Below are 12,806 nucleotides of genomic sequence, written 5' to 3' on the forward strand. Positions count from 1 at the left end.
CCTAGTCTTTCTAAGATGTTTCTAGGAGGTCCCTCCATTGGAAGAGCAGAGAATTCCGTGTGTCACCAAGTACAAAGTAGCTATATGAGACAAGGACTGCATATACATTGTGTTCTCAATTTAGTAACCTCTGTTATTTCTGCACTTCTCAGACCTGAATTATTTTAACTGTTGCCTTTTCCCTTGCAAACGTGCATCTGCTGTGTGTCTATCACTCACCACTGAAAAACACATGCTCTGTCCTGAATGACAGAGGACTACTCAGAAGCATAAGTGTGCTTCTACTATACATACACTGTAAGTACATTATTCTAGTATAATAACTATCACTCAAAAGTGCTGATAAAGCTTAATGACAATTAATTGTTTTTCCACGGTTCTGCACGTAGTTCCTATTGCATCTAAACATGTTTGGCATTTCAGAACAAAATACAAAAACATCCATACTTAAAGGATGGGACATTTCAAATACATAAAACACATAAACCAGAATTTGTGGAACTGTGAGCTTCTTTGAAAATGTTATACTTTAGTGCCTGGAACCCTTGCACTTCTAGAAAGGTAAAAGAGACAAGAAGTGCTGTAACTCAGACACAGGATTTACTGAGATGCATACAAGTCAAATCTGGCTGGTAGGAAGGAATGCTCCATGATAACAGATTAAGTTTCTGACTTCTCTTTTTTTTGTGCAAATAATGTTCTTTAGTTCCCGCTTCAAGAACACTGATAAACATTTCAGCAGGAAACATTTCATCCCTATAGCATGCATCTGGGATTTGATATTGACATGACTGTTCTCAAGCTCATTCCCTTTGTGAGACAGAATTTTTTCCTTAAGTTTGACTGGTAAAGTATATTAAAACCTTAGCTTTTTCATTGCATGGGAGCCTCCATGGTTTACAGCAACCAAAGTGAAGACTGACTGTGTTAGAAGCTTAGGAACATTGCTTTCCAAAAAAATGTCCTAAATATATGTATTCTGGTAGGAAATCACACTTCCTGAAGGCAAGCCTTTAGGGCTTCATGCTAAGGTCATTCAAAGATCAGAAATTACATACAGCTTCCTTCATTTCAAGTTTTTTGTATAGCTGCCACAAGACCAGTATGTCCACTTATTATTTTTGTTGCAGCAGCATCTGGATAACCCAAAAATTCTCATTAACAAGTTATGAACCACTGGGGACTGAGAGGTCATAGCTTGATTCAGCAGGAGATTAAAAAAACCTATCTATCTCTACAGTGACAGAGAATAAAGAAAACGTAGAAAGGATGACTTGTTTTTTGCTATTTTGACACTGGCTTTACAGTGTATTCAGTCATCGTAAACCCCAGGAAAGGGCATCACATACATTTAGCCTTACAGCTCTGATAGCTCCTCTACAAGTCATTTATTTTGTGAAGTGCTAGTGCTAAGACACAGCTTAGAAGGTGTCTGACATTGCTCTGGCCATGCTTCCAGAAAGGCCTCTGGCTGGCCCCTTGCTCCCCATGGCATCTGTAGTCACGGACTCACTCTCCCTTCATGTGCCTCCTCCCTCCCACTGTGTTTTAGGTCTCTGTGGGATCGCTGATAGCACCCCGATCTCACTTCTTGCTCTCCTACTTCATTGCATCTCTCTCCGACCCCTCGCTCCTATTACGACTGCCCCTGTGCAGCTCCCTGTGACCCCAGGCACAAGGAACAGCTCCCACTCATCCCAGTGCCATTTTGGCTTCCCGCTTTCACCTTTTCTCAGGGGTTTGCCTGTCAGGACATTGTGGTCATTAATCAAAAAACCCACATGGGAGTGCTGGCTTGCACACTACATAATACATATAATCTTAGCTAATATAAAATAAATTTTGCGCTGAAATGTTTTTACTTTTTATGATAAAAAAGTTGCAGTTTTCCAGCAATGCAAAGAACAGAAAATTTTTCTCAAATTACCTTTAGCTACAAAACGAGTGATCTTCAGGACCACACTCCACGGTCATGGTTTTTTCCCTCCTGACTCATCCACTCTTTGGCTATAGCATTTTAACACACCCTGTCACTCACATTGATCTGAGGATTAGATTAATATGTTGTTTGCACCATAATCCTCTTTTCTGATTAAAGTCATATTGTGCAGCAGATGCGCTACATGTTGACCTGCTCCATGCACAAGTGTAAACTCTGGTTCATTTGAGCTACATGGCAGCTTCCTCTTCTACTTTTATAAATAATTTGATCCCAGGTTGAAGAAAACAAGCCACTGTTGTACCAGAAAGAAAAAACAAACAAACACACAAAGAAACAAACAAAAAACCCCACATCTTTATCCACAGTCAAATGAGTTAAGAAACAGGTTTTCTGGAAAACAACCAGAACCAAAACATCGAAACCAACTGAAGGTTAAAAAAGGAAAGTAAAAAGGCATAAAATAATCACAAAACTGTATTGAAGGGGGGGGGGGGGGGGGGGGGGGGAAATGAGCTTAGAGAGAAAGCATAAAAATGCAAGGGCAGAAACAACCTGGACAAAACTTTAAAAAAGGGGAAAAAATTCCTTTTAAGAGATTTAGCAATTAAGGAGTCAAATCAGCCCTTACCTTATGGCACTTCATCATCTGGAGAACACAGAACCAGTCAGCCACCAGTAATACCGGCACAGCTGCAGGTTCTGCCCATTCCTAAACAAAGGTCTTAAAAGTATCACAGCAGTTGCTCTTTGACAGCTTTTTGAAGTGACTGAATGACTTAATACATACTTAGAAGTTTAGTTTTTCGAAAGGAAAGGCTTAACTTATATTCCTGACACAAAGACTTAAGAACTGACGGGAAGACTCTTGAAGACTGTTGAGTTTGGAGTAAACCTTCACGAAGGAAAGGTGTTTGACGATCGGTCACATCCAATAAAGCATGCAAAGTTCAGTGTTTTGTACAGGATCGTGCTTACACAAGGAGGGGACTGCAGCATGCATATGTAGGTCACAGTACTCGCTTTGATAGCTCTGTAAGTCTTTACTCCTCATCTATCTTCGAAGCAAACCCAATTGCAATAGCTGAAGGAACACCATTAGATCTTGCTGTAAAAGGTGTGAATTCTATATTTGCTTTAAACTAAAACTGCTCTCCAAACCCTAAATGAATGAAGCATGTATGTCTGTGTTGCTGGACACAGAGGATATTTTCAAGTTATGTGATATTTTAATCAGTGGCTTTATCATGTTACACTGATAAATGGAATGTGCAAAATTATCTGAATAGTGTTGTTGTAATTACAGCTAGCATCATCTGCTCTATTTGATCACTGAGGTGTATTTCATGTAGTGGTAGTCTGTGGTTGCCTGCAACTCATTCACTGAATCATAGACAAGAAGATGCTTCACTTTACCAAAAACTGAGCAAACCAAGCTTGTCATCCTGATTAACAAGTATTTTTTTCTGACTATTTCTAATTAGTGGACATTTTAAATCCACTTCATGGTCTTTAATTGAGCAGTGGAAAGAATGTCTTACTTCAGTGTCATTGAAAATAATAGACACACAGCCAGCTTTTTCTAAGACTCACAAAGTGTGTTTTTACTTGAAGAATAGTTAATGAAGTCTTTTAATACACGAGTTAGTTAAGCTCATACCTTATTATAAAAATGTCTTTAATATTTTCATAATTTGTCGCTAGAAAAATAACTCAAATTCAGGACAGAGTTAAAAAAATAAAGTAGCTTTATGGGTAGGCACTGTATCTTGAGTAGATAATGTAAAAGACAAAAGTATTCAGGAGAGCTGGCAGATTATAAAGGATACTATAAGAAAGCATGACAAGAAAGTCTCTCTCAGGGTAGTGAAAAAGACAAGAAATGGCAAGACACAAACTATGACAAAATTTTAAAGGACATCTAATTCCAAAAATCAAAAAGTAACAAAAAAGCTAGCATGGGAAGACAAAAGAATAGCACAGGCATGTATGAATATAAATTATATGGATGGAAGCACAACATGAGTTACAACTAGCCAAAGATATTAAACATAAGAACAAAAATATTATACTGCATTTACAGAATGAGGAAAGAGTAAAAGGAAAGTATAGGCTCATTGATTGTGGAGATGGAGAGCAAATAAGTACTGAAGAGAAAAATCTGAAGTATTAAATGCCTTGATGTTTTGAAAACACAAGTAATTACACAATTGATTCTAACAGAGAGATAGGAGCACAAGCAAGGATTGTTGAGCAAAGTCCAATTAAGTTAAAAAACAAGTCAATTATCTTAGTATAAAAATATTCAAATTTATTGAGAACAGTGGAGTTAATTAAGGGAAAAAAACTAATAAAAATACATGGAAAAGAGGCAGCTGCTAAATTATGGTTATTGTGGACTGGTTTCATGTTGGTCAGACCTATGAATAAGGTCAAATTCTTAATTCTGTCTGGGAGAACTGAGAAACTGCAGATAGTTTCATAACCAATTAAACCCTCTAAGCATGATTATTAGTAGCTTCTACCACACTGAAAGGATATAGAAGTGGCATCCCCTGGGTCTTTCCTCAGCATATTCAATCTTTTTCTTTATGGTTTGAGTGATGTAACACTTTAAAACAATGTGTAATTTGGGGAAGCTTGATGAGTTTCATTGCTGACATAGAAAACACACCAAAAAAGTTCATATGTCAAGCAGAAAGTATCAAATAAAAAAAAGGAGATCTCAAATATTTAAATTTGAAAGGAAAAACTGTTGGCAACAATAATGCTGTGAGAAAAAACTGAAATGGTTTATACTAGCATGCAAACTGATGATGCCACTGCATGAAGAGCAGATCTCAGTCAAGAAAGTATTATCGGTAGTATTATCTAGAAGGCATGGAAGATAACTATTCTGCCATATACAGCAGTGGCAAAGCACTGGATGAGGTACTGTCTCAGGTTTTGGCCCTGTGCTTAAAAAATTGAGAGAATCCAGAAAATAAATGATGACAAGGGGCTTGAATTGTGAGGAAATGTTAAAGAATCAGCTTTGTTTTGTCTGGAAAAGAGAAATATGATGCGGGAAATGGTAATGGTGTTACAGTTCCTGCTGGAATAAAGAGATGAGAAAGTCTCTCACCATTTGGCGTAAGTAGCTGAACAATCAGCTCAAACTGCAACAACAGGTTAGGTGAAGGAAAAAACAGACACACACACACACAAACAAACAAATAAACAAAAACCCCCTATCATCATGCATCTGGCCAGAAGTTCAATTAAGACAGTACTGTTGTTATATCAATTTTCAGTATTGAGTATTGTCATGGTTTAGCCCCGACTGGTAACCAAGCACCGTGCAGCTGCTCGCTCACTTCCCTCTGGCAGGACAGGGGAGAGAATCAGAAGAGTGAAAGTGAGAAAACTCCAGGGTTGAGATAATAGTTTAATAGGACAAACAAAAAAAAGGACAATAATAATAATAATAACAACAACAACAACAACAATAATAATAAATAATACAAAACAAGTGATGAACAGCACAATTTCCCACCCAAAGTCGATACTACACAAGACCCCCAGCTGCCCAGCCTCGCAGCCCACATGCACAAGAAAACAAGACAAGGAATTAATTCACCACATCCCATGGGCAGGCAGGTGTTCAGCCATCTCCAGGAAAGCAGGGCTCCAGCACACGTAACGGTGACTTCGGAAGACAAACGCCATCACTCCGAAGTCAATGCTGCTCAAGAGCCCCAGCTGCCGCATCAGGCCCCCAGCTGCAAACAGGACGTGACATTGAATAGTATGGAATATCCCTTTGGTCAGCTGGGGTCAGCTGTCCTGACTGTGCCCCCTCCCAACTTCTTGGGTGCCCCCCACCTTCTCATTGGCAGGGCAGTGTGAGAAGCTGAAAAGTCCTTGACTGCTTGGCAACAGCTAAAAACACCCATGTGTTATCAACATTATTCTCATCCTAAATCCAAAACACAGCACTGCACCAGCTGTCAGAAAGAAAATTAACTCTATCCCTGCCGAAATCAGGACAAGTATTCTGTGCAAACCCTGCTCCATCTATAGACTCCCAAATTTTGGTGAAAATCTGCAGATAGAAGAGGGAAAGAATATTCTTATTTCAGGACTGCTTTAGTAATGTACATCTGAATTTGTAATGATCTAGATAAACAAACATAACTTGCCTTTCGCAAGGTAACTGTGACCTACAGACACTGTACACTCCTTAAACTGCAACTAGAATACTAAAATTTCCTTCTTTTGTGACTATGTTACCAACACACTTTAACATTACCCACTATGTAAAAATTTGCATTTTCAGTTTCTAGGAGATTTGCTTTTGAGAAACATTTCAGCAACAACAGTTGTGTGACTTCATTGTGAGCCTAATTGCGAAAAACATTGCACAGACTGCCCAACAAGTGGGATACATTTACGATAGTGGCAGCAGTTCTAGAAGAGAAACAAACAACAAAACCAGAATAAATCAGGAACAATTGCCATTCCAACTACAAATACTTATATATGAAATATTTCAATTATTAAACTCCTAATTCTATTCTATTTTCTCCCAAACTCTGCACCCCTCCCCCCAAAAGCAACAAATTTGCCCATAATGAGGTAACACATAAAAGTAATCTCCTGTTGCAAAATTTTTATTGATGCAATAATTCTTTCTAAGGTCATTAAAACTAGTATTTCCTCTGTGCAATTAAAGAACAGCTTCTTATTTATGTAATACACTCATATGATTTTCTGCTTAGCCCAGCTAAGCAAAAGTGTTCCTCAAGTAAACTCCAAGCTGATTGATCATTATGGAGCAAACAATACAGTATCTCCCATCTGCATTTCTTGCTGTAGACACTGTTTTGCTTGAAAGCAGAGACTCTGCCAGTCCTACGTTACAACACAAGATGCATTAGAGTAGCAATGGATGCCTGTTGGAAGAATAACAATAGTAAAAAGGAAAGATAATCTGAGATGTCTCTATCTCCAAGAAACAATAGGAGCTCCACTTACTGAGCGTAAGTTTCATAGATCCAGCAGACTGTAAAGAAAATCTGCTAAAGTTGCTGGGCCTTTAGCAGACGTGCTTTAGTGAGTTATATAGACAAGCAAATACCTAAGCAAGCTCTGAATTAACAAAATATCAGGCTTTTTATTCAGTCAGGTATTTCCATATTAATTACTTGAGAGATCTTTGTATAAATAGAAAGAATTTGGAGAAGGAAAGGAAAGAATTGGGGCATTTAGCTTGCAAAGGACAGGTTCTTAAGGTACAGTATACAGTGTAAGAGGGGAAGCCAAAGGTGAGGAAGAAGCCCCATCCCCAAACCTTTTCATGGATTACCCCAAAGAGACTACAGTCATCTCACCCAAGTTCCTCTGATGTCAGTGAATAAATTCCCAGTGAGTCTGGGGAGTAGTGATCTCGACTTGCATAAAATCCCTAGTTATGTTAGATTTCAGACTAGTCTGAGGACTAAATTAGACAAGTCAAGAGCAAGACTCCTGGAAATTTCCTGGTTTTGCTCAGAAAAGACCAACTAAGAAAACAAGGCTGTCCAGCAATGGTCTTGGCAAAATGAAGAGTCTTTAAAAGACAAAAAAAAAGTTATTACCTGTAGCATATATTAGAATTAAAATGCCTTCATTCAGTTCAAGCATAGAATTGGTTGCTTTCCAAAGGCATTTTCTTAATCAAACACCATAGACTCCACTCAGCAATATAGACCATCTCTACAGGACCAAAGGAATTAAGGACCTAATGATGCAGATTGTCAATGACTCAAGTTTTCAAAAACATCTACAATAATTAAAAAATTAATTCACATTGTCTTCTGAAATGTATTTCACATAGCATCCTCTCAAATCTGGAAGACAGTACCTGAGTATATACGCTTGGCTGGATTTTGGTTCAGGCATTATGATGTCATCCTAAATGAAGGAACCAATAATGCCCTGGCACATACACATCAGTGTATTTTGGGTTTTCAGCTTCCTTCAAAGACAGATTTCTGTCAAGTCAATAATAATAATAAAAGACAAATAACAATCCAAGCTCATGAAAATATCTCTGTAGATTAGGATCTCATTTAGCTTTGACAGGAAATGGCATATAAAGTTTGCTTAAGTAGTGAGGCTTGCAGAATTTCTAAGTCTTATCATTAAAAAATAAACTATTGGATGAAAAAAAAAGAATACGCACAATGTTGGGAAGCTAGTTGGATTCCAGCTTTGAGTTAATATTTCATGATTAGGGCTTGATCCCCTTTCAACAGGGAGAAATATTAATGGAGCATATCATGTACATGATAAGAAGATTAGTTTATTCAGTGAAAGATGGTAATGCTTAAGGGAAGAGTGGGAAGCTGGGTGATGCTCAAGCTCTATAAAAGCACTTGAGAGGATTAAAAACTTAGCCCAGTTAGTGCAGTTAGAGAACCTGTAACAAACTCCTTAAGAATGTTGTAGTAATATACATGAGGGATTTTGAATTTAAGTCCAAATGAGATTTATGTTGTCATGCTGCTATTTGTAGCAGAGTAGCTCCTACACCGCTGAACCAAGACCAGCGTCCACTGATCTTTCCACTGGACAAAGATTTATTGCTTCCTCCAGGATATTAGCAATCTGGAGTAATACCTGGTTTATAGCTAGATAATTCAGACAGTTCATGACTCGTCGTCAGCACTATGTAAAAGTCTACTCACCTGGGTCTCCTACAGGTCCTTCTGTCTTCTTCCATCCATTGTTCTTTGTTGCACTCAACTTTCTCATATCCTTACTTTCTGTATAAGACGACACCCCATTTTATAGAAATCCTCACTGCACTACAATTAATCTTTGCTGCCCTCCATCACCATCCAAAACAAATCCTGATAATTTCTGCTGTACACTGTTGCTTTCCCAGGTGTCAACAGTACCAGATTTGCCCAGATGTAGAGCCAGTGAAAATACAGACACAGACAAAAGCAGAGAAGCTAATTATTAAAGAAATACCTCCTATCATGCCCTTCACCTCCCAAGCACAGCCACGTAAATGTCAATGTAGTCACAAACTGCTCCTGACTGAACTGCTCCCAGGAGGCTGCAACCATCAAACACACGGCTGCAGTGCTTCTCAACCCTTATTCTTGTATAGCACTCTAAAGCTTATCCTCAGTTCGCTGAGGGAGGAATAAATTCAGCAGGTGCTTTTTAAAACATCTATGAATCAGCAACATACTAAACATGGTAAGACCACGTTTCCAGAATTGCCATATGCTGTTGTAGAGAGTAGAGGGAAATAATCTATCATCTTTGCAGGAACAAACAGTAAAATAGTGTTTCTGGTGCCTGATCAGGAAAGTCAAGACTACCTAACATCTGTTCACATTACTGACTACAACATCAGACTCTGAGCATCTGTATAGTAAAGAAATGAGTTTAGTTTACTTTCGTCTTTGTCACAGGATATGCAAAACCAGATCTCTAATTATGAAATGGCTTTATAACATTCTTTCCAATTCCAGTGCTCTTGTCCTTGCTAATTCAAAATGTTACCGTAGAAACATAATTAATCAACAGTCCTCTGTGTACTTCAGAAAACAATCACTTCTGTTAAATTATTACTGTTTCAAATTAATGAACTGCCAATCTCTCTTCAATGGATAATATTTCCAGATAGTGGTAAATGAACCATTTGCAAACACAGAGAAATTATGCAGTCTTGCAGAACTGTTTCTTTTATTCTGTCCACCAAATGTTTTAAAGCAAATAAACATTGCTTAAATGAACAGCTCCCAAAACATTAAATTCTTGGTTACAGTGGAACAAAAAAGTCCTCTGGGTTCCTTCTTTGAAGTCACATATTTACACACATAGGTATCTCTGTTTAAGCTGAGCCTCTACTAGCTCAGTTGTGTGGCTGCTTTTCACTCACCAAGGGGAACAATGATGCAGGTTGATGAGAGATATTGGTGGGGAAGAAAAATATAAGCTCAGTAAAAGGATGGTAGAACTAAAATTCAACTCACTTTTCTTTGTTTCTCAACAAATCCATCCAAATCAAAAGAAAGGTAACTATAATCACTTAATGAATAAGTCATCTTAAGAGTTTACTCATTTAAATGTAATAACAAAAAACTAGCTGTGCACGAAACTTCAAGTTTGAATATGCTTTAAAGTCATAAGCTAAATATTGCAATTCTGGCATGCACATGGAATTATTTTCTGCAGGGTACATTAGGAACTCCTCTATCTCAGGCTAGGTTAAATAAAATGCTACTTTAAGAAGTAGAAAGACAAAAAAATCTAGTAGAAGTTATGCTTATAGCAACTGTGCTAACTCCAGTAATTACTGATTTTAGTGATGTAGATATTCAATGACTTTTTTATCTCTCTGCTTTCATGATTTTAATTACAATTGGCCAAGATATTTATATTCAACATCTCAGTAGTCTCTTTAGTTCTGTACAGATTATATGGTATATAAATTTATATATGTGAGACCAGCAGCATCACCTGCTGGGGGGGAAATATAACAAGATTAAATGGGCACTTACTTAGCCTAAGATAATATCTCAGATTTTGGATAACAGAGATTCACAGCTTCCTGAGCTGGGCTTTACAACTGGTCTATAATGTTTAACAGCCACCAGTGTATCTATCTTCCAGCCTCTTTTCTTTGGGCATTTCCAACAACCACTAGAAATTAAATTTGCAAGGATCGCATGAAGTAAAATAACATTCCTTTTCTTATTTTAAACTAGCTATTTAACGACATTATTGGATATTTTATGAAGGTGCAGTATCACAAGAAATAGTAGATAATCCACTCTTTTATTAAGAGAATTAAAGCCGTTAAAGTTTTTCAGCAAATAAAAGGCAGATGTTATTTTTGTAAGCAAACATATAAGTAAAAAGTTTGTGAGAGGCACAATGCACCTCTAGAATAGATTTTGAAGTTATTTTTGGAAGTTCTTCACATTTCTAGATCTGATGTGCAGTGGCAGCCCAAAAAAAGCCAACAAAATATTGGACTTCAAGGAAGCAGGTACCGAGAACAAGATAAAGGGTATACTTTTGCTCTTATTCTTTGGTATGCCCACATATTGAGTATTGTGCTTCTCTTTCAAGAGAAAGGAGCAGCTGCCTTATAATAAGCACCTGAAAAGGCTGGCATCATTTACTTTAGAGAGAAGGCTGACAAGTAGGTGAATAAGTTTTCCAAAATAGAAAGGTGAGAACAAATTGAGGAACTGTATTCCCCTTCTGCCTCACACAAAAAAAAAAAAAAAAAAAAAAAAAACCACAAGCAAACAAAAGAAAATTGATTTTAAATGCACAAAAATGCTACTTTCTATAGAGTTTTTGGAATGCAATGCCAGAAGGTGTTTCTAGAGGGAGTAGATGATAGTTGCATGTTCAAAAAGAGGTTTAGACAGTTTTATAAAAAAAACCAGGTCTCATAAATGGATACTTAAAAAAAGCCAGATAGGGATGTATTCCACAACATCCTTAATGCAATAATTGTGGGCACAGAGTGTCAAGAGAACAGACAACAGAAATTGGCTATTTTGTCCCTTTTCCTGGAGACACAGTGCTGGGCTACACCTACTGCTCTGATTCAGTAGACATTCCTTGTGCAATGGTCTATATAAGTGCATGAGGAAGAGCTGTTGCACCTCCCTCTTTTAGTGTGAACTGTCACCAGATAACTTGTCCATAAGTCACTAAGGAATAGGGAGAAAAAGGGTAGGAGATAGATTATTTAATTACCAGTCATGCAGGTAAAATTGAAAAATAAAGGGATACAGAAAAAAAGGAAGAGGTAGTGAGAAGATTTGCAGGTTTCAAAATTGAAACAGTCCAGTCATAATCAGCAGTTTTATTTTTCTTAATGTGAAAGAAGAAACATTCAAAATTACCTCTTTCTAAAAAAAGTATGTACTTTTGACAAAAACATCATTCCATAAAGAGTAATTTGATCAACTTCCTTCACTACGCTAACTGACTCAAATTGTATCTCATCTGCAGAATGACTGCTTTCAGCTAGGCCTGCAAAAGCAAAACTGTCAAAACATGACAAATCTCACTTTTGCTTGTTGACTTTCATTTCCAGTTTCTCAGTGCTGTTATATGTGAGTTCAAACATTCCAGGAGGGGAACAAACATTGTTGATGGAACAGGTATTGGCTTTGAGATATATTTTATAATAGGATTAACTTTCTTGCCACTCCTCAGTTTTACAACAAAAAACCTCGTTTTACAAAATTTAAGTTTTGAATCAAATTTATTTGCCTCCAAAATGTGCTAGTCTCATCCACTTAAGTTGACCAAGTACACCCATTGAATGCTAAATGGGAGACAGTCAAAGTAAATGGTTTGTGAATTGCCCATAAAATAACCTCTGCTAGTTGGCAATACATAGCAATAGTAAAACACATTTGCAGAAATTAATGCCCTTCCCTCATGAAGTTAATGGGGCTCAACAGACACTGCTCACATGGGCAAAGCTTGTGAATCACTAGTAGCAGAGAAAAAAGGAACTAGCTCCTTCATGAATATTGTCTGCAATGAATAATTCAGTCAACAATATTTACGACCACCCATGATGCAAATGTGCTACTAACTCTGATCAGCATTAACTTGCTTTCCCTCCCTACCCCTGATGATGGTCAGAGAATATTGATGAAGTCATATACTGCAGCATTTAATATTTATTTAATTAGCAAGTGCTTCATTTGCTAATTGCAGGATTGCTTTCATGAATCAAGGTAAGAACACTTACTCTTTAAATTCGATGGAGATGATGTAACTTCTCAGGTTCACTTCCAATACACATTCACCAAGTTGAGCCAAATTCATCCCAACAGAGCAATTCTTC

The 12,806-nt window shown here is 37.4% G+C and overlaps 1 long non-coding RNA gene across 1 annotated transcript; it reads right to left on the bottom strand.

Moving 5' to 3' along the window:
• Nucleotides 1-5,590: 5,590 nt before the first annotated feature.
• Nucleotides 5,591-9,064, bottom strand: LOC142599411 (uncharacterized). The gene is made up of 3 exons (XR_012832964.1): nt 8,939-9,064; nt 8,650-8,727; nt 5,591-5,700 (listed from the first exon to the last, which is right to left on the bottom strand). It is a non-coding gene; the product is annotated as an uncharacterized LOC142599411 (long non-coding RNA).
• Nucleotides 9,065-12,806: the final 3,742 nt, after the last annotated feature.

This window comes from Balearica regulorum, chromosome Z, assembly GCF_011004875.1.
Source record: "Balearica regulorum gibbericeps isolate bBalReg1 chromosome Z, bBalReg1.pri, whole genome shotgun sequence".
Lineage (NCBI taxonomy): Eukaryota > Metazoa > Chordata > Aves > Gruiformes > Gruidae > Balearica > Balearica regulorum.